Here is a 22,845-nt window from a genome sequence, read left to right as displayed (position 1 = left end):
CTGTCAATGTGGTGGCCGCCACATGTAAACAGAGCTTTTCCAGTGAAAATTCTTGTGAATAAATGCTTAAATCCCTGATTACTTATAGATATGGGTGTAAAACAGTCTCGATTTTTGGTTAAAAGCAGAAAAAAACGTGCAATTAGCATTTATTTTACGTAAATATGTTGAAGTACGATGCTAGTCTGTCAGTCAATGTGGTGGCCGCCACATGTAAACAGAGCTTTTCCAGTGAAAATTCTTGTGAATAAATGCTTAAATCCCTGATTACTTATAGATATGGGTGTAAAACAGTCTCGATTTTTGGTTAAAAGCAGAAAAAAACGTGCAATTAGCATTTATTTTACGTAAATATGTTGAAGTACGATGCTAGTCTGTCAGTCAATGTGGTGGCCGCCATGTGTAAACAGTTTTTCCAGTGAAAAGTATTGTGAAAAAATGCTTAAATCCCTGATTACTTATAGATATGGACGTAAAACAGTCTCGATTGCTAACATGCTAAGTGATAATGATAACATACCTACTTTTATTACTTGTGCTTAGACTTCGTAAAAATATCGATGTGGCACGGCAGATTCATAGGGGGCCTGCATTGTTGGCGTGGCCGTCAAAGCTGACCAAGTGCAATCACAAAAGGGCTTTTTTCGTTGAAATTTTTGGTTAAAAGCACAAAAAAACGTGCAATTAGCATTTATTTTACGTAAATATGTCAAATTCTTGTTAATAAATGCTTAAATAGCGGAAATGGTTAACTCTCACAAGGCCATGACGATAAAAGAAGTCCGATCAAGTAGTATCCAATCATCTTCAATCATCTGCTGTGAATTTCAATGTATTTATCACTAGTTGACGTCAAATCCAGCCAACCCTTTCAAACAAAATGCATTGGACGTCTATGACCATATTGCCGATTCATCAATTAAATAGCAATATCAGACAAAGATAATCTAAGTAAACATATAATAACTTGGCTCAAATGAAAAATTGACAAATATTTTCCAACCTTTCTGCAGCTCCAATTGCTTATTGGCGTACGACAGCACTTTGTGAAGAAGCCGTTTCAATTTCAATGTCATGAGTAAAAATCCTTTTCCAATTTATAAAAAAAAAAAGGTATTCAGCAATAACAAGAGTTAAACCCTCCACAAAGTCATCGAGCGGCGTGATTAGGCGCAACAATAGGATTCAATACTTGTTTTTCTCAGTGTACTCACAAACCTTAAAAAATGCTGCGTTGTTCAATAGGTAACGAGAACACGTCGGTAAAATTGCCACTTGCGCAGTTGTGAAATAGTCTTGTCAAAATTCCTGCAGTTATAGGACTGGAACTCAGAAACGCATTGGACAGATGGACGTGACTGTATTCAAATTCCAGCTCGAAAACAACACACACACACGAGAACGTTTGTTGATTGTGAGTGGGGACCCAGCACACTCATCCTAATTAAATCATAAAGGTATTGAGCAGGGAGGAAAGGAGCCCTTGGAGACACTTAGAATAAAATGTAGAAGGCTTGTAAATAAAATCGATATAGACGACCAATCCATTTTGAATGAGAGGGTTGCTAGCAATCGTTCGATCACTAAAGGCCAGCCTTCCCAAACGAAATGGATTTCTATAAGTCTCAATGGCAGTGAATGAGGTAAGGTTGCAATTAACAAAATAAGAGGTATAAGGTAAAGGGAAATGGTATTTTTGCTAACATGCTAATTGATAAGGATAAACATACCTGTTTTTATTGCTTGTGCTTAGACTTCGTAATAATATTGACGGGGCGCGGCAGATTCATAGGGGGCCTGCATTGTTGGCGTGGCCGTCAAAGCTGACCAAGTGGAATCACAAAGAGCTGTTTTTGTTGAAAATTCTCGTAAATAAATGCTTAAATCCCTGATTATTTTTAGATATGGACGTAAAACAGTCTCGATTCTTGGTTAAAAGCAGAAAAAAACGTGCAGTTAGCATTAACTTTATGTAAATATGCTGAAGTACGATGCTAGTCTGTCAGTCAATGTGGCCACCATAAGTAAACAGAGCTTTTCCAGTGAAAATTCTTGTGAATAAATGCTTCAATCCCTGATTGTTTATATAGACGTAAAACATTCTCGATTCTAGGTTAAAAGCTAAAAAAAAAAAAAAAAAAGTGCAGTTGGCATTTATTTTACGTAAATATGTCGAACAATGATGCTAGTCTGTTAGTCAATGTGGTGGCCGCCAAATGTAAACAGAGCTTTTCCGGTGAAAATTCTTGTGAATAAATGCTTAAATCCCTGAATTCCTCATAGATATGGACGTAAAACAGTCTCGATTCTTGGTTAAAAGCAGAAAAAACGTGCAGTTTGCATTTATTTGACGTAAATATGTCGACGTACAATGCTAGTCTGTCAGTCAATGTGGCAGCCGCCATATGTAAACAGAGCTTTTCCAGTGAAAATTCTTGTGAAATAAATGCTTAAATCCCTGATTATTTATAGGTATGGACGTAAAACAGTCTTGATTCTTTGTTAAAAGAGAAAAAAAACCTAGCAGCTAGCATTTATTTATATTTATATTTTTTTTAATATATTTATATATATAAATATGTCGAAGAGCGATGCTAGTCTGTTAGTCAATGTGGCGGCAGCCTTACAACAAAGAGCTTTTGACGTTGAAAATTCTTGTGCAAAAATAAAAAAATATAATAATGACCTTTAATCCTCAAACAAATAACTCCTGTGATAATCCTTCCTGTTTGTACGCGGTGCAGCTTTCGTAGTTTTTCCAACCTAAATCCGGCGTTGGATCGCTGCATGTGTCGCTGCGACCGACTGCGAATAACTGAAGCAGATTGTGGGATGCCCCCCTACGAAGGTCGAATATGAACGGTCAATATCATTATGAAGTCTATGGCTTGTAACGCAAACTACTGTATGCGAAACTGTATTTTTGCTAACATGCTAATCGATTATGATAATCATAACTGCTTAAATTGACTGTGTTCAGTAACACAAGCAATAAAAGCAGGTATGTATATATTATATACATACAGTGGTACCTCTACATACGAATTTAATTCGTTCCAGTATTTGGTTTGTAAATCGAAATGGTAATATGTTGAGCGGGATTTTCCCATAATAATACATTAAAATTAGATTAATTCGTTCCACAGCCCAAAAACGTATGCCAAATCCTTAAAAAATACTGCAGGCACAATTACAAATAGCAATTACATATAGCTAAACAAATAAACTGTAAATACAAATCAGAATTATAATAATAATGTAACGAATCGGGTTCTGATGTGGTACTTTTATTTTAATACCAATTGAAGGAGCACAAGCAATAAAAGCAGGTATATGTTTATCATATACATATACAGATATACATAAATATACATACGAAATTGTATTTTTGCTAACATGCTATGTTTAAGATTATCGATTAGCATGTTAGCAAAAATACCATTTGCCTTCAAAGGATAAAAATTAAAAATGAGAAAATCACAACCAAAAAATATTTTTATACTGGCAGCGGATGGACAAATGTTCTTTCACTGCCATCCCTCCCAATTCAAATCGATTGGACATTTATTAGCAACAAACTCATTGAAATTGACAGCAGAAGAATGAAAAGAGCCACATTAACTAGCGTAATAAATCTCTTTTTCCCCATGCTAACATCGCGTGATGCGAGAACAGAAGCACGGAAGCTGCACCAACGAGGTGCCATGTGCTACGGCCCAAGTTCCCCTAAAGAACAGCTCTGGGCGCACACCTGAGCCCCGCTGCGACGAGCGCACGCAGTCATCTTGACGCGAGCAGACAGTAGCGACCGTTAGCCATTCCCGGCCTCAAATGAGTATACAGGTGAACACAGGCAGGCGTGGGAGGGGAGCGCGGGAGAACTGGTGGGCTGCGCTGCCAAGATTGGCAACAACAGAGAAGACGGGACAGCCGGTCAAGAAGAGATAGCAGAGAGTGGCGGGTAAAAAAAAAATAATAATAATAATAGAAAAATGGAGGAAAGAGCAGCAAAGCCCTTATTTTCTCCTCACCTAGGAGACCAATCCTCAAAGACGCTTTCAACATCAGGTTGCTACAGCAATGACTTATTACAGTCACTTAGCAACATTTGGCTACTTTGACCAATAATAAATCAAATCAGTTAAGTCATTCAATATTGTGGACATTTATATTTGTCATCTGGAATCTAAATACACACCTGGACTGAGTACTTATATCCCTCCCACTCTAAATAGATTGGACATCTATCGCCGTCAATGGGGTTTTTAATATACTTCTTTAACTTGATACTTTTACTGAAACTAAGTAAAGAGATCTACAACCTTCCTACAGATGTAATATTTTCTAAATGTACATGGCTGCCATCGAGTGCAATAGACGAACCAGTGTTGCTTTAAGAATTCACTTGTTTTTTTTACATTGACCACACAATAACTTAAAAAACTCAAAACCAAATCAAGAACCTTCCTACTGTGTGATCTATACTTAAATATAATTGGAACTGTGTATTCATTCACTGACAAAATTCGAAACTCCAAAAATTAGCATAGAAAATCCCTGATTGTGGAGGCGACAGCGCCATCTTTTGGGCAAAAGACGCTTCTCTTCCGATTGCAATGTCACAGTGGGCTTTCAAACTTTTCCGGAATAATACTTAAGGCAAGGCAAGGCAAATTTATTTATATAGCACAATTCAACACAAGGGGTTATTTGAGATGGATATTCATACTGTAGCGACGTATTTATTATGTGTTACGCCGCAATGGTACATGGGTAGTTGGGGAAATCATGACTGAGAAGAACATTTGGGACAAATCACGTCAAGCACCTTTACTTTGTCTCACCAAGTCCAACATTCAGTTGTCAAGGTTCACAGTTTATTATGTTGAAGCACACAATGACCAAAGAACTTTCCACAGCAGCTCAAACCGCTGATTTGTCACAGAAAACACAAGCTTCAGTATACAGTACACACTGTAAAAAGGTTGTCCGCCCGATTGCCTGCCTGAGCGGTCCACTATCCGACAAAGCCAAGGCACCCTTGCCCCGCAAACACTCAAGATGCTAGCGGTAGTGTGCTGTGGCAACTCATTGTGTAAGTGAGAGGCTGTTCTCACTTACACTTTTCATGATCGGATCGGTACAAAATCGGGTGTCTCGGACTCCAGTGCAAGAATATGCGATCGAAACATCCCTAGTATAGGGCACAAGAGTAGAAAGTGTGAAACAAACTGTCTCTATCATACGTCTCCATGTCTCTCGCCACAATACTGTACACATTGATAGAAAACCATTACAGCTGCATCTCTATCAGGAAAGTATATCTTATCTGCCATTCGGTTGTACTGCGTTCATGTGACACAAACCCGAGCAACACTGGGCCGTACTGCTAGTATTATGTAAAACAAAAATCTGAGAAAAATGCTAAAAGTGTGACTGCAATATTCAAGCTAACACACTATGACATGTCCAGGGCCTAGCACTAATTATGCCCCCACCGCCGCAAACTGTTCGGCATAATGATTTTCTTCCACAACCGTTGAAATGAATATTTCTCGCGGAAGCCAAACGACAAATACAGAAATGAGTCGCGGTCCCCAGACAGCGTACAAATCGGGATTGAATTGCAATGAACCATAGGGAAACAGACAGGGTGAGAAATAGAAGTCTGCATTCGCCGCCTTTTTGTTTTTGTGTTACGGGGCGGAAAATGTCGCTCCAATGGTTTGACGCTTCATCTCGCCAAGTGTCAAAAACAGTTGAAACCCTCCCACAAGTTTGCACCTCTCTCAGTACAGTAAAGTTTTGACAGACCGCGAGAACCAAAAGTGGTATTTGCCATGTTGCCACGTGGCATTTTTTTTGCCATGTGGCTTTATTTATTTATTTATTTATTTATTTATTTATTTTTTTTGCCATGTTACAAAATTGATTTTGCCATGAGGCTTTTTTTTTTTTTTTTTTGTATCCATGGCATGGACGTGCATAGTCGTCAATGGCATGGCCTTACTTGGGTGCCAGTTGATTGACAATGCGCTGTAATGTAAAGTGTATGGTCAAAAATCAAAGCCACACGTTTTTTTGCCATTTGAAATGAATGGAAAATTTGGACGTGCATAGCCGTCAATGGCATGGACGTGCATGGCGTGCAAAAATGCCATAAACCCGTAAAAAAAAAAATGCCACAAACAAAACTTAATTTTGCCACATGTCAAATTGCAAAAAATTGCCATATGGCAGAATCCATTTTGCCCCATGGCAAAAAAAATACCACATGGGGAAATCAATTTTGCCACATGGCAAAAAAATGGCACATGGCAAAAAAAAGGCAGATGGCAAAATCGATTTTGCCACTTGGCAAAAAAATGCCACAAACCAAAATCAATTTTGCCACATACCAATAAAAAATGCCACATGTCAAAATACATTTTGCCACATAGCAAAAAAAAAATGCACCTTAGCAAAGACAAAATGCCACATGGCAAAATCCATTTTGCCACATTGCAAAAAATTGCCAAATGGCAAAATCCATTTTGCCCCATGCCAAAATCAATTTGGCCACCTGGCAAAAAAAAATTGCCACATGGCAAAATCCATTTTGACACATGGCAAAGAAAAAATGCCACATGACAAAAAAAAAGGCCACATGGCAAAATCCATTTTGACACATGGCAAAATCCATTTCATACATGGCAAAAGCCATTTGACACATGGCAAAATCCATTTGACACATGGCAAAGAAAAAATGCCACATGGCAAAATCCCTTTTTGCCACACGGCAAAAAATACATGGGAAAATTTTGCCACATGGCAAAATGCATCTTTGCCACACGGCAAAAAAATGCCACATGGCAAAAAAAAAATGTTACATGGCAAAAAATGCCACATGGCAAAATCAATTTTGCCACTTGGCAAAAAAAATATGCCACATGGCAAAATCAACTTTGCCACATGTAAAAAAAAAATGCCACATGGCAAAAAAAAAAAAAAAGCCACACCGAAAAAAATAAATGCACATGGCAAAATCCATTTTGCCACATGACAAATACCACTTTTCATTCTCAGCCCTGCTGAAAGTTTTTCTTACCTTTCGGCACTCAAGCAGACTTCCCGGGAGTTCAAGAGCTGCGGGATGACAACAACAGACATCAACGCTGATGACGGCATTGCAAAATCGTTGTAATCACAGCAATATAGCGTAAAGGTCAAACATTTATTACCAACTGATTACATTTGACGGGGTTAGACACTAAAACGTTCTCCGGCGTGTACTAATAACTCCGCGTAGGTCCCGAGTAGCTGCGGCGCCAGTGAAAAGGTTAAGATTGAGTGTTGGGGGGGGTTAGCGTGTCACCGTTCAAGGTCTTGTAGATGAATTTGGAGTTGGCTTTCAAAAGCATTGAGAGAGAATTAATCATGTGATTGATGGCCGGCATCTCTCCGCTGCGCCCCGTCCCTTGTTTTCCCGCTGCGAGATAAAAATTCATGCATGGCAATGGTCGCCGGCCGGCGCAATTGATTTTGGCAGGCGGTGCCGGAGCGCTAAGCGTGTGAATAGCTGCCGTCAAAAAAGCCGAAGGGGGGTCGGCGGATTTATTCCTAGTTCATACGCCAGCCGTATCGCGGAATTGCTGAGACGACTGTTGTACAGTGTCGCTGCCATTTCGCATAATCACTAGCGAGTCTTGTCACGGGCTTACGGGTGCCACGTCTTATCAACGCGCGACGCCATTTGCTCGGACGTGACAAATCCTTTACAATTTCAAAATCATCCTGCTGTAATTATCGTCGACTGGAAATAGGTCCGCGAGTCGGCTTATCGGCGCGACGTGACATTTTTCCGTGGGATTTTTTTTTTCCCGCGCAGAAGTTAATTGGTAGGCCCGATGCTCCGATTCAAAACAAGTGCATCTAAAGAATGATTAACGAGTATTCTCCACTTATCTGCGGGTCACGAGTCAGCCACCTGTCTGCGGTTCTGCTGCCCTACATAGATTTATGGCTCATAAACGGCTTTGAATGAAGCCACTCTACGACGTGCGCTTCCTCACGGGATCAACCGGTGGGATTAGGAGGAGCAGATTTTGCGATTTCTGCTAAATTCGGAAGAAAGGTAAACGGGATTATGTCGGGGATTCCGCCGCAGATCCGAATGAAGACGTGAACAAGCATGTTTAACAATTCATTAACGCAGAGGGGGGTTCTAGGGATACGCGCGAGGTGTCGACTGGCATTGAATGTTTCAGAGCCATTGACTGCAATAGACGTCCAAATAGATGTTAGAGGTACAGTGTATCACAAAAGTGATTACACCCCTCGCATTTCTGCAGATATTAAAGTACAGTGGGCCAAATAAGTATTTAGTCAGCCACCAATTGTGCAAGTTCTCCTACTTGAAAAGATTAGAGAGGCCTGTAATTGTCAACATGGGTAAACCTCAACCATGAGACAGAATGTGGGAAAAAAAAAAAGGAAATTACATTGTTTGATTTTTAAAGAATTTATTTCCAAATTAGAGTGGAAAATAGGTATTTGGTCACCTACAAACAAGCAAGATTTCTGGCTGACAAAGAGGTCTAACTTCTTCTAACGAGGCTCCATTCATTACCTGTATTAATGGCACCTGTTTTAACTCATTATCGGGTTAAAAGACACCTGTCCACAATCTCAGTCAGTCACACTCCAAACTCCACTATGGCCAAGACCAAAGAGCTAGATAGATAAAACGGTTGGTGTAAAGAAATCAACCGTGGGAGCAAATATTAGAAAATGGAAGACATACAAGACCACTGATAATCTCCCTCGATCTGGGCTCCATGCAAGATCTCACCCCGTGGCGTCAAAATCATAACAAGAACGGTGAGCAAAATTCCCAGAACCACACGGGGGGACCTAGTGAATGACCTACAGAGAGCTGGGACCACAGTAACAAAGCCTACTATCAGTACGTGAATGGTCAAAAATCACAGCCACATGTTTTTTTGCCATTTAAAATGAATGGAAAATTTTGACGTGCATAGCCGTCGATGGCATGGAGCAAAAATGCCATAAACCCCAAAAAAATGCCACATACCAAAAAAAAAAAAAAAAAAAAAAAGCCACAAACTAAAATTAATTTTGCCACATACCAACAAAAAATGCCACTTGTCAAATGGCAAAAAAATGCACCATGGCAAAGAAAAAATGCCATATGGCAGAATCCATTTTGCCACATGGCAAAAAAAAAAAAAATACCACATGGGGAAATCAATTTTGCCACATGCCAAAAAAAAAGCCAGATGGCAAAATCGATTTTGCCGCTTGGCAAAAAAAAAAAAAAAAATGCCACATGGCAAAATCAATTTTTGCCACATGGCAAAAAATGCCACGTGGCAAAATCTATGTTGTCACATAGTAACACAATGCACCGCCAGGGACTCAAATCCTGCACTGCCAGACGTGTCCCCTTGCTGAAGCCAGTACACGTCCAGGCCTGTCTGCAGTTCGCTAGAGAGCATTTGGATGATCCAGAAGAGGACTGGGAGAATGTGTTATGGTCAGATGAAACCAAAATAGAACTTTTTGTAGAAACACAGGTTCTCGTGGTTGGAGGAGAAAGAATACTGAATTGCATCCGAAGAACACCATACCCACTGTGAAGCATGGGGGTAGAAACATCATGCTTTGGGGCTGTTTTTCTGCAAAGGGACCAGGACGACTGATCTGTGTAAAGGAAAGAATGAATGGGGCCATGTATGGAGAGATTTTGAGTAAAAAATCTCCTTCCATCAGCAAGGGCGTTGAAGAGGAGACGTGGCTGGGTCTTTCAGCATGACAATGATCCCAAACACACAGCCAGGGCAACAAAGGAGTGGCTTCGTAAGAAGCATTTCAAGATCCTGGAGTGGCCTAGCTCGTCTCCAGATCTCAACCCCATAGAAAATCTGTGGAGGGAGTTGAAAGTCCGTGTTGCCCGACGACAGCCCCCCAAAAAAATCACTGCTCTAGAGGAGATCTGCATGGGGGAATGGGCCAAAATACCAGCAACGGTGTGTGAAAAGCTTGGGAAGAGTTACAGAACAAGTTTGGCCTCCGTTATTGCCAACAAAGGGTACATAAAAAAGTATTGAAATAACTTTTGGTATTGACCAAATACTTATTTTCCACCAAGATTTGCAAATAAATTATTTAAAAATCTAACAATGTGATTTTCTGGGATTTTTTTCCACATTCTGTTTCTCATGGTTGAGGTTTACCCATGTTGACAATTACTCTAATATTTTCACGTAGGAGAACTTGCACAATTAGTGGTTGACTAAATACTTGTTTGCCCCACTGTACGTACATCCCTAAATGTCCAACTTGAGTACTGCTAGTCATTTTCCCTTCAAAATGTCATGTGACTCGTTACAGGAGTGCTGTCAGCATTGCTGCAGAGATTGAAGAGGTGGGGGGGTCAGCCTGTTAGTGCTCGGACCATACGCTGCACTCTACATCAAATTGGTGCGCATGGCTGTCACCCCAGGAGGAAGCCTCTTCTGAAGACGGTACACAAGAAAGCCCAAAAACAGTTTGCTGAAGACATGTCAACAAAGCACCTGGATTACTGGAACCATGTCCTATTGTCTGATGAGACGGGCGGGCTTTCTTGTGTACCGTCTTCAGAAGGTGTCGACCTAAATTGTCAACTTGTGCTTCAAAGCCTTTTTCCAGCTTTCAAAATTGAGTCAGTACAAGGGGTACTAAGGTGAACACGCAGAGTTTGGCCTTTTGGCCGGGTCTCGCCTGCCCGGGTCGTTGGATCTGTGCCAGTGCGGGTCCAGCGGTTCGGCTGGTGTGATTCCGGAAATCTGGCTAAAAGGTCACTGGGAGAGTCAAACATAGATTTGACATCTAACTCCGTCAATGGCACTGAAACAGCATTCACAGCCAGTTTTCCCTGTTTTGGGGACATTTATAGATCACTTCATGTTCATTTTAGAGCATTTACAACACGCAAACTTGTTTTTCTGCTTCACGCTCATACAGCCTCCCTCCAGCTAAAGCATTGCAACTAGTGCTGCAACGATTAATCGATTAACTCGAATATTCGATTCAAATTAAATTTTGCTGATTCGAGTATTCGTTTGATTATTGTGGCATTGTAATGGTTTATTTCGGAAGTGTTTGCATTCAGTTTTATTGATTTGAGTGGATACCCTGCCCTCTTGTCTGCCTAATTTTACATGGGTGAATCCAGCTGCTCCATGTTAAGACCAACATAAGCTAAGTTTTTGATCTAATGTTTTTTTACTGAATTCATAATTTAGTTTATGAGTATATTTAGCCGTTTTTTGTGGGACTGTGTCTGAACCATTTGTTAAGAGCATTGTAAAAAAAAAAAAAAAAAAAGTTAGCGTTTTATAGCATTTAAGCTAGCGAAATTTTGCTATGTAAGTTAGCCAATTGTTCTTTGGGTTAGGGTTTATCCTTATTTAATTGTTTTTTATACCGTTTGAGGCTCAGCTCAGGTATTTTAATTTTTCATGTTCCTTATCCGATTACTCGATTATTCGACAAACTAGTTCATCGATTAATCGACTACTATAATAATCGATAGCTGCAGCCCTAATTGCAACCAAATTGTTATTCTCCGTCACCAGTGCAGCTGCAATTTAGTACTTAAAGTTATCGATGATTGACTGGTTTGTAGCTTTGATCTGGTCCGTGAAGTCTCGGTAGCTCTACGATCAAAGGCACAAATGGGTTAATGCCTATTAGCCTAACTGCCGGAGCGCAGACACAAACTGCACCGGAGCGAGCGCCGAATGTCAGCTGGCTAACGCATAAATTCCAGATTAGGCAAATGACAAAACCTGTTTTTCCTTTGTGTCGGAGCGGTCGCACGTTCTCAACAATCAAGCGAACAACGTCAAAGCTGGTTGATCAGCAGGACGCTACCGCGCGTTTCTCTCCGCCATATGTCGTCAGAAATATTCATTGGACGCCAGATGCAGAATAGGGAATCAGTCCCCAGTTAGTGCACGTCTCAACGGCAAAGTCGCCCGGCGCCGATTCTCGGCAGATCGGCGTGGAATGGAACAACTGGCGATGACATTCAAAGACAGACCATCTGCCGTCTAATCGTCATTAGCAAGGACAAGATTAGTTGACGCCTTGGTCCTCCTGACTCAATTAGCAACAGACAGATATGGATAGCAAACCTGCTCTTTTGTTATTGACCAAAGGAACTAGCTAAGTCGGGAGAAAACACAAATGAAACATAGAAGCTTTTGAGATATATTTACAGTTCCAACGGCATCCTATGAGTTAAAGTGCGTATGACACCAAAAACCATGTGGTGTTTTACACTCCTGAATGAAATGGACCGCTTGGATGTGTGTGAAAGCGATCATCTTTTATTTTCAAAATTTGAATCCCGCGCCATGAGTGACTTCCAGCTACTGTCTCAGGTTTAGGACGAATGCGAATGTGACGTCACCCGGGACAGGATCTCACAATACAGCATTGCTTTATAGCATGGAGATGGACTGCCGATTCAGCTTTATTTGCGGATTAATTTGTTCATTTTTCGCATCACGCCAGCCAAACGGCTGCAGGGTTTTGTTGCTGCACAAGTGGGAGGCGTGTGAGCCTTTTTGGGTTTCAAAAAGTTCCCGTTCACCCTGAGATCGGCCAAAACAAGTGTGTGACAACTGTGGGACCATTGGACTTACAAGGAAGTGAGTAAACATCGTGGTTAGGGTTATACTCTGCTTATTGCCCTCTTTGTGTGCCCGGTGTTTTGTCAAATTTTCCAACCGATCAGAAATTGCAACTTTGTGTTAAAAATGGCCGCGAATACAGCGATTACAAAGTAAACACTAAAAACTTTCCTTAAAGGACTACTTACGTTTGATCATGAATGGGCATGTAAAAAGCTCTCCTCATACACATTAGCTGCACATGTTAGCTGTACAACAACTGCAGCCGCCCTCCTCCAATGAGTCGCTATTTACGACTTCGCCGTGTAGTAAAGCATTATTTTGCATTATTCGTGTTGACCATTTGGCAGCTACACGCTCCTCCGATGTCGGAATGAGCTCTAAATTGCTCTCTGCTAGGCGGTTTGCCGATCGGCGAAGACAATCAACAACCCCGCCGCCGTGTGAAATGATCCTGGCTTGTTATGTGCGATTTTTCGCTTCGAAGACTTTGAAACATCACTCGGTTCAGGTTAGCATGTCGGCTAGCTGTCACGCCTCTTGGGTTTTTTTTTACGTTCTCCGAAGCCGGGGAAGGGAAATGATAAAAGCCGGACTAAATCTGGTGTCATAAACTGCAAGAAGTCGACAATTTTGACCATTATGGAGTAATTTTGCCATGTCGTACTGAATAAATGCATTTTTAATATTTCATATTCCATTTAGCACAAGAGTAATTTGTCATGACCATTTATTTAGCTATTGGGGGAAAAAATACTTGGATGAAAAGAATATCCTGTAAAAATATTGGAGAGACTGAAACAATGACATTTTGCGGTCGCATTTGCATCCATCTGAATAATTCCCTCTCAATGGGCTGAATTCTAAATCAGATAAAACCATTTTTCTGCTGACGTCATCCTCCTGTTGGGGACGCTAGAACCCTATTATGGTAGGCGTGGCTAACCATCAGATTAAAAGACTAATTTCTCATCATCTGCGCTTTGCCAAATTGTTGGCAAATCGTCTCAAAATATGATTCTAATTCACATAATAATGCTAATTTAGACTTTTTATCTCCTGTCGTACGCACTTTAATGTAGACAATTAAAAAAGCAGTCGTTACACCCTTTCGTTGGACAAAAAATGAATCTGCTTGAAAGCTTTTTCGACGCACTCCGGCAAATTACCGTCACACGAAAATGGCGCTATTTTCAATAACTGCTTGTTGACGGGCGATTGCTTCTTTGTTGAAGTCGCCAAAGCTTTTAGTTTATTGTCTAGTCGCAACAGAAGCAGTGGCGGCTCTTTTGCTAGCAGCCACAAGAGCAAATGGAACAAAAGCCACAGTCGGCGAGGTCACGCTGTGATTTACCTGAGGGCTGTGGGCATGTTTTGCATGGACTGGGGAGGGTAATTTTGCTCTCCATTAGCATGTGAGGGAAGGGACAGCGCATCCGGCGTTGAAGGAACAGAATTGCCTGAGGTGCTCCGGCATTACGGGGACACATCTTGCCCCCGATCCCATTCAGACCGCAACGTTAATGGAGTTGAAGTGGGTCGTCTGGAGTTAAATTGAAGCTACTGCCAATGGAAAAGGCTTTGAAGTAACCACCATTAGCCATTGCTGTAATACTATGTGCAAACCATATTGGTCTTGCAGAGCTAGGCGTCGTTACTTCCAATATTTGCTCAACCAGAGTACAGTCCCTGACAAAAGTCTTGCCGTGTTTTGTAGAAACAATTGCTAATAACCTGACTTTTAATGATTCAATTGGTTCATATGAAAGCTAAGACCCTCCCAAATGATGTTGAATGTACAAAAATATATTTGTTTCACTGGAAAAAAGATTGGTAAAAGGTAAAGGTCAAATTTTGGCAAGACAAGTTATGTCGCCTACAGAAAGTGTGAAAATTGAACAAAAAAATGTACCTCAAATTAGTGCTGTTAAAATTCTCGCGTTAACGGGCGGTAATTAATTTTTGTAATTAATCACGTTAAAATATTTGACGCAATTAACGTTCATGCCCCGGTCAAAAAGATTAAAATGACAGTACAGTGTAATGCCCGCTTGTTACTTGTTTTTTTGGTGTTTGGCGCCCTCTGCTGGCGCTTGGGTCCAACTGATTTTATGGGTTAGTACCATGAGTGAGCATGGTGTAATTATTGACATCAACAATGGCGAGCTACTAGTTTATTTTTTGACTGAAAATTTTACAAATTTTAATAAAATGAAAACATTAAGAGGGGTTTTAATATAAAATTTCTATAACTTGTACTAACATTTATCTTTTAAGAACTACAAGTCTTTCTTTCCATGGATCACTTTAAGAGAATGTTAATAATATTAATGCCATCTTGTAGATTTATTGTTATAATAAACAAATACAGTACTTATGTACCGTATGTTGAATGTATATATCCGTCTTGTGTCTTATCTTTCCATTCCAACAATAATTTACAGAAAAATATGGCATATTTTATAGATGGTTTGAATTGCGATTAATTACAATTAATTTTTAAGCTGTAATTAACTCGATTAAAAATTTTAACCGTTTGACAGCCCTACTTCAAATACAAAAATATGTTACACAACATAAGCGAATTAAGTAATGGTGCCGTGAGATCCAAATTTAATATTTTGTATGACTTTCATGGGCTTTGGCAAGAATTCATACTATAATTTATTGATGAAGTCATCAGGAACATCAAAGAAAGCAGTCTTGCACGCCTTCCAGAGTTCATCAACATTCTTGGGTTTCGTCTTCCATGCTTCCTCTTTCATCCTACCCCAGACATGCTCAATGATATTCATGTCTGGTGACTGGGCTGGCCAGTCCTCGAGGATCTTTATCTTCTTTGCCTTGAGGAATTTGACGTAGAGATTGAAGTATGGGATGGAGCACCATTCTGCTACAGAATTTGTCCCTTTTTATGGTTAGGAATGTAAGAGGCAGCTAAGATTTGTTGATATTTCAGACTATTTACACCCTGCAGATCTCTCGCACACCCCCATACTGGATGTAACCCCGGACCATGATTTTGCCACCACCAAACTTCAATGTTTTCTGATTGAATCTCTGATCCATACGGGCTCCAGTAGGTCTCCTGCAATATTTGCGGCGACTGTGGTGTAATTCAATGGAAGATTCATCTGAAAAATCCACCTTTTGCCACAAAACAGTGAAGGCAAAATCATGGTCTGGGGTTACAACCAGTATGGGGGTGTGCGAGAGATCTGCAGGGTGGAAAGCAACATAAATAGTCTGAAATATCAACAAATCTTAGCTGCCGCTTACATTCCTAACCATAAAAAGGGACAAATTCTGCAGCAGGATGGTGCTCCATCGCATACCTCAAAGTTCCTCAAGGGAAAGAAGATCAAGATCCTCCAGGACTGGCCAGCCCAGTCACCAGACATGAACAGGATGAAAGAGGAAGCATGGAAGACGAAACCCAAGAATGTTGATAAAGTCTGGGAGGCATGCAAGACTGCTTTCTTTCATGTTCCTGATGACTTCATCAATAAATTGTATGAATCCTTGCCGAAGCCCATGGAAGTCATACAAAATATTTGAAATTTTGAAAAATTTGCATCTCACAGCACTACTACTTAATTCGCTTATGTTATGTAACATATTTTTTGTATTTGAAGTATGTTTTTTGTTCAATTTTCACACTAATTTTTTTTTTCTTGCCAAAATTTGACCGTTATGTCTTCATTAAATGATAAATTTCAGTGAAACGAATATATTTTTGTACATTCAACATCATTTGGGAGGGTCTTAGCTTTCATATGAGCCATTTCTGAAACCAATTGAATAATTAAAAGTCGGGTTAATATTAGCAATTGTTTCTACAAAATGGATAAGCGACATGACTTGTCAGGGACCGTAAGTACAGATGAAAATCCAAAGAAAAAATCCTGAAAACACAATATGGGATTTTTTAGTGTTTCCGAGCACTTCTCCTTAACGGTCCTAGCGTCCTTCCCCTGCCCTTTACCCAAAGCCAAACGTCATTAAGCAAAGGGTTAAAAGACGGCCCGATCGACCATATGTTTCCGTAATTACCTCGCTCTCATGTCACGGCGCCGACAGAAAGCTTTCCGCTGAAACACCACGGCGGCGTTTCAATTACGTTGCCTCTTGTTTCTCTGCCCGGTGAACATTGCGAAGCGGCGAAGGTGACAAAAGGTGCAGATGTTATCGCGGCGCCGGCGCTAGCAGGGGTCGCGTTATCACGCTGCAGTCAGGAGAAGCGTGGGGATTCTTCCCGGCGGGTCTGACGCTCTAAATTACGCGCATTTCTTTGACATGTAAAGGTAACTCATTGGCCGCCGCTGACGGCGATGAACGTCCAATCCAATCCAATTCAGTTCAATTTATTTGTGATGAATAATCAAAGTGCAAATGACACCAAAAAGCATTTTATATTTCCCGCGGTATTTTATGCTTCTGAATGAAATGGACCGCTTGGATGTGTGTGGAAGCGATCGCTTTATTCATTCAATTTTTGAATCCCGCGCCATTAACTCATCTGCTCCCAAAAACGTATAAATACGTTCTATTTTTAATTGTTTCAGTGTCCCAAAAATGTATTTATACGTCTTTTTTAACAACAGACATCTCTAGGTTCTGATACAACTTGGCTCAAAAGCACACCGCTCAAAATCCATTTTAAAGCAATAAAACTGGCCACTGGAGGGCAGTAGCGCGTTCGGTAAGAACTCATATCAGACCATGAAAGGAAATAACTGAAGAGAAATAGTCAGGAAACGGAAGTTGGAAGGTAAGAAGTGTGAGGAAAATGTGGCGAACGATGTAAACACAAGGCACATGCAAGTTCTCTAGGTGAATTCTGTTATGAGGTCGTGTTCACTAAGAACGACAGATTCAAAAAAATCTATCTTGATGAGAGACGGGCAGTGATGAGGGAAAAATTTACCCCGTCTGCCGATACAGCCGCGGCCACAACAGCGTCGTCTCTCAGTTCAATAGTTTAGTTATGCGTAAATAAATTGTTACTTTACAATCAAAAGCTCTATTTGTTTTGTTGTTTATACTATTTTGTAGAAGGAAAACATTATTCAGATGTTTGAGATGTCACAAAAGCAAAAAATAGCTGTGTTAAAGTCAGTTATTTTTTAAATGTATGCTTCCAAAAAGCTAAATTTCACTGTTTTTTCATCAGAAATTGGAAAATGGCTCAAACTCAGCTATTTTCTAATGCTGATATCTAAAGAAAGGATAAAAGATATGACGAATGCGAATGTGACGTCACCTGGGTCAGGATCTCACAATACAGCATTGCTTTATAGCATGCAGATGGACTGCGGATTCAGCTGATTTTGCGGATTAATTTTTTGTTGTTGTTTTTTTTCGCATCACGCCAGTCAAATGTGCTGCAGGGTTTTGTAGCTGCACCAGAGAGGTGTGTGAGCCTTTTTGGGTTTAAAAAAGTTCCCGTCCACCCCGAGATCGGCCAAAACAAGTACAGTCCCTGACAAAAGTCTTGTCGCTGATCCATTTTGTAGAAACAATTGCTAATAACCTGACTTTTAATGATTCAATTGGTTTCAGAAATGGCTCATATGACAGCTAAGACCCTCCCAAATGATGTTGAATGTACAAAAATAGATTTGTTTGACTGAAAAAAGATTTATCATTTAATGAAGACATAAAGGTCAAATTTTGGCAAGACAAAAGTTTTGTCGCCTACAGAAAGTTGTGTGAAAATTGAACAAAAAATCTACTTCAAACACAAAACTATGTTCCATAACATAAGTCAATTAAGTAGTGGTGCTGTGAGGTCCAAATTTAATATTTTGTATGACTTCCATGGGCTTGAAGGACTGCATCCATGCGGTTTGGCAAGGATTCATACAAGTCATCAGGAACATGAAAGAAAGCAGTCTTGCATGCCTCCCAGAGTTCATCAACATTCTTGGGTTTCGTCTTCCATGCTTCCTCTTTCATCCTTTTCATGTCTGGTGACTGGGCTGGCCAGTCCTGGAGGATCTTGATCTTCTTTGCCTTGAGGAACTTTGAGGTATGCGATGGCGCACCATCCTGCTGCAGAATTTGTCCCTTTTTATGGTTAGGAATGTAAGAGGCAGCTAAGATTTGTTGATATTTCAGACTATTTATGTTGCAGATCTCAGGGTGCAGACAATTTTAAAAATGTGTTGCATTTGCCAAGGCCCACAGCCTGTCAAAAGGATGGACGCTGGAAAAGTGGCAAAAGGTGGATTTTTCAGATGAATCTTCCATTGAACTAGAAACTGCAATTTCGGGAGAAATTACTTCTGGTCTTTGCCATGTGGAGATACTGATCTTAGCCCCAGCCTAGGTTGGTTTGGGGACAATTCGGTGACAATATCAGGTCACTTCCTGTCTATTTGGGGACATTTATGTGGCCTGGGATAATGATATCAGGTCATTTGGGAACATTTGGGAGGCGTGGCCTATTCATATCAGGTCAGAATTATACCACAGTGGCAGCAAATATTGCAGGAGACCTACTGGAGCCCGCATGGATCCGAGATTCACTCAGAAAACAGTAAAGTTTGGTGGTGGCAAAATCACGGTGTGGGGTTACATCCAGTATGGAGGTGTGCGAGAGATCTGCAGGATTTAAATAGTCTGAAATGTCAACAAATCTTAGCTGCCTCTTACATTCCTAGCCATAAAAAGGGACAAATTCTGCAGCAGGATGGTGCTCCATCGCATACCTCAAAGTTCCTCAAGGCAAAGAAGATCAAGATCCTCCAGGACTGGCCAGCGCAGTCACCAGACATGAACAGGAGGAAAGAGTGTGGTGTAATTCAATGAAAGATTCACCTGAAAAATCCACCTTTTGCCACAAAACAGTGAAGTTTGGTGGTGGCAAAATCATGGTCTGGGGTTACAACCAGTATGGGGGTGTGCGAGAGATCTACAGGGTAGAAGGCAACATAAATAGTCTGAAATATCAACAAATCTTAGCTGTCTCTTACATTCCTAATCATAAAAAGGGACAAATTCTGAAGCAGGATGGCGCTCCATCGCATACTTCAATCTGTACCTCAAAGTTCCTCAAGGCGAAGAAGATCAAGATCCTCCAGGATTGGCCAGCCCAGTCACCAGACATGAACAGGATGAAAGAGGAAGCATGGAAGACGAAACCCAAGAATGTTGATGAACTCTGGGAGGCGTGCAAAACTGCTTTCTTTCCTGATGACTTCATCAATAAATTGTATGAATCCTTGCTGAAGACCATGGAAATCATACAAAATACTAAATTTGGATCTCACTGCACCACTACTGAATTCGCTGATGTTGTGTAACATATTTTTGTATTTGAAGTACATTTTTTTGGTTCAATTTTCACACTACTTTCTGTAGGCGACAAAACTTTTGTTTTGGCAAAATTTGACCTTTATGGCTTCATTAAATGATGAATCTTTTTTCAGTCAAACAAATACATTCAACATCGTTTGGGAGGGTCTTAGCTTTCATATGAGCCATTTCTGAAACCAATTGAATCATTAAAAGTCAGGTAATTAGGAATTGATTGATTGATTGAATGGATAAGCGACAAGACTTTTTGTCAGGGACTCTCGTCGAATTGTCTTAAAACATGTTTCTAATTCACAAAATAGTGCTATTTAAGACTTTTTAAAATTCTGTCATACGCACTTTAATGAAGCTGGAAGCGAAGAGCAATTCAAATTTGGATACAGATCCGTGCACAAAGTCCAGAGACGAACGTTCATTCGCTGCCAACCTCTCATTTCCAACGGATTGGACGTCGACTCGCGATAAACAAGTGATGAAGCCGAAATAGAAGAGCAATTCAAATTCCGCGAGTGAAACATTTGGATACAGGTCCGTGCACAAAGTAGACAGACATGGGCAGATTTTCACGGCCCGGCGCCTGAGAGCGAGGAAAGGTACGGGCGGAAAATTCAGCGTGACAAGCCGCGCCGCAGTACACTTTTGTGTCTCGCTGGGCGTCACACTGTGTGAAGACAGCGCAGACGTGGTTTACATTTCTAAGCCTCCCACCAAGAAAACAAATGGCACGGACAATATTCCAGTAACACTCGGGAGACATTTGACCTTCGGATAATAGCGCCCTGGAGATTGTTACCGTTGTAAGGATTTAGGAATTCGGTTGTTGATCGGGGCTTAAAAACAACAGAATATTTCAAGCCGGGGAATTTTCATAAGTGGATTGTTCTAATTTAGCGCTTTGCTCAAAGCCGACCTGATGGCAGCTCGTGCGAGGAAAAGCTTCAAAGACTGAAATCAATCTCCTTAATTAATAATGCAAGGTGCTTGTCTTATCCATTAACTCCAGTTGGTCGTAATAACTTTAAATTAGGCTGGAGAATCGCAAATTTAAATCACGCTGTAATAGAAGCCAGCCCAGGGGGGTGACACATGTAGCACAATAAGCCGCATTGATTTTTTTTCCCCAATGCGGCCTAGGCGTTGTAAAATGTTTGGTTTTCCCCACGAGCAGTGTTGCCAGATTGAACTTCCTGTTCAAGACGTTTCCCTTATACAACTCCACAAATATATTATATATGTGTGTGAGTGTTATACAGTATCTGAACCTTTCAGAATTTCTCACATTTCTCCATAAAATCACCATTAAATGTGATCTGATCGTTGTCAAAATCACACAGATGAAAAAAACAGTCTGCTTTAACAAAAACCACCCAAACATTTATAAGTTTTCTTATTTTAATGATGATAGTATTCATACAACAACAGAAAAATAAGTCTGCACCACCAACTCTTGCAATCAGTTCTCCCGGAAAGTCCAGAACAAATGGCGGGACGTCCTGACCCAACACAAGGAACATCGGAGAACGCCCAATATCTGATTGATAACACGACTGATAAGACTCCAGGAGCCCGTTGGACACTGAGGTGGCAAAATCCACAACCCCCGTTGCCCTGACAACAGTAACTCCCGAATCCTCCTGTCTAATCCACAAACAGATAATAATCCTAAACGCCCAAGCACACCCTTCTTCTGCCCACAGCCCCGCGAGAGCCTTCAAAAAGACGGAATGTTTAATCATTATCATTTTTCTCTGGAAATTTTGTTGACTTTTTGGAGACCTTGGAACGAGTCTGCCTCCTCGCCTGTGTCTGTTCAAAATCAATGTTGCCAAATGGCCAAAAAAAAAATGTCACATGGCAAAGATAAAAATGCTATTTTGCCACATGGCACAAAAATGCCACATGGCGAAATCAATTTTGCCACATGGCAAAAAATTCCACATGGCAAAATCCATTTTGCCACATGGCAAAAAAAAAATGCCACATGGCAAAATCTATTATGTCACATGGCTAAAAAATGCCACATGGCAAAACCAATTTTGCCACATGGCAAAAAATGCCACATGGCAAAACCAATTTTGCCACATGGCAAAAAATGCCACATGGCAAAACCAATTTTGCCATATGGCCAAATCAATTTTGCCTCATCGTAAAATCCAATTTGCCACATGGCAAAATCCATTTTGCCACATGGCAAAAAGATGCCACATGGCAAAACCCATTTTGCCAAATGGCAAAAAAATGCCACATGGCAAAATCCATTTTGTGGATTTTTTTTTCCATGTGCAAAAATGGAATTCGCCATGTGGCTGGCATTTTTTGCCATGAGGCAAAATAGATTTTTCCATGTGGCATTTTTTTTGCCACACGGCAAAACCAATTTTTCCACATGACAAACAAAATGCCAAATGGTAAAATCCATTTTGCCACAAGGCAAAAAATATTCCACATTGCAAAATCCATTTCGCCACATGGCAAAACCAATTTTGCCACATGGCAAAATCAAAATCAATTTTTGCCACATGGCAAAAAATATTCCACATGGCAAAACCAGTTTTGCCACATGACAAAATGCCACATGGCAAAATCAATTTTTCCAAATGGCAAAAAAAAAATGCCACATGGCAAAATCAATTTTGGCCTGTTTCAGAAAAATCCTAGAACCGCCACCGATTCCGGGACATTCCAGGGTCACTTCCTTTTCAGTAACCCAAAATCAACAGGAAGTGATCAGTAATGCCTCAAAATCAACAGGTTCTCAAGTTTCCAAGGTGAGTATTTATTCGGAAATCATCATTTTTCTTGCCGACCATCCTCGCTTTAGTGCAAAATAGTGGCGACTGAT

General features: G+C 40.6%; 1 protein-coding gene across 35 annotated transcripts in view; it reads right to left on the bottom strand.

The window, feature by feature from the left end:
- Positions 1-22,845, bottom strand: part of LOC130928466 (receptor-type tyrosine-protein phosphatase delta) — a 424,924-nt gene that overhangs the window by 188,817 nt on the left and 213,262 nt on the right. For all 35 annotated transcript variants that reach the window (XM_057855080.1, XM_057855082.1, XM_057855084.1 and 32 more), the window contains exon 9: positions 7,088-7,125. The gene's annotated coding sequence lies outside the window, so the exon portion shown is untranslated. The remainder of the gene's footprint in view (positions 1-7,087; positions 7,126-22,845) is intronic.

This window comes from Corythoichthys intestinalis, chromosome 13, assembly GCF_030265065.1.
Source record: "Corythoichthys intestinalis isolate RoL2023-P3 chromosome 13, ASM3026506v1, whole genome shotgun sequence".
In the NCBI taxonomy this organism is placed as follows: Eukaryota; Metazoa; Chordata; class Actinopteri; order Syngnathiformes; family Syngnathidae; genus Corythoichthys; species Corythoichthys intestinalis.
Note: the sequence above shows the minus strand (reverse complement) of the source record. Positions and strands in the feature narration are given on the sequence as shown.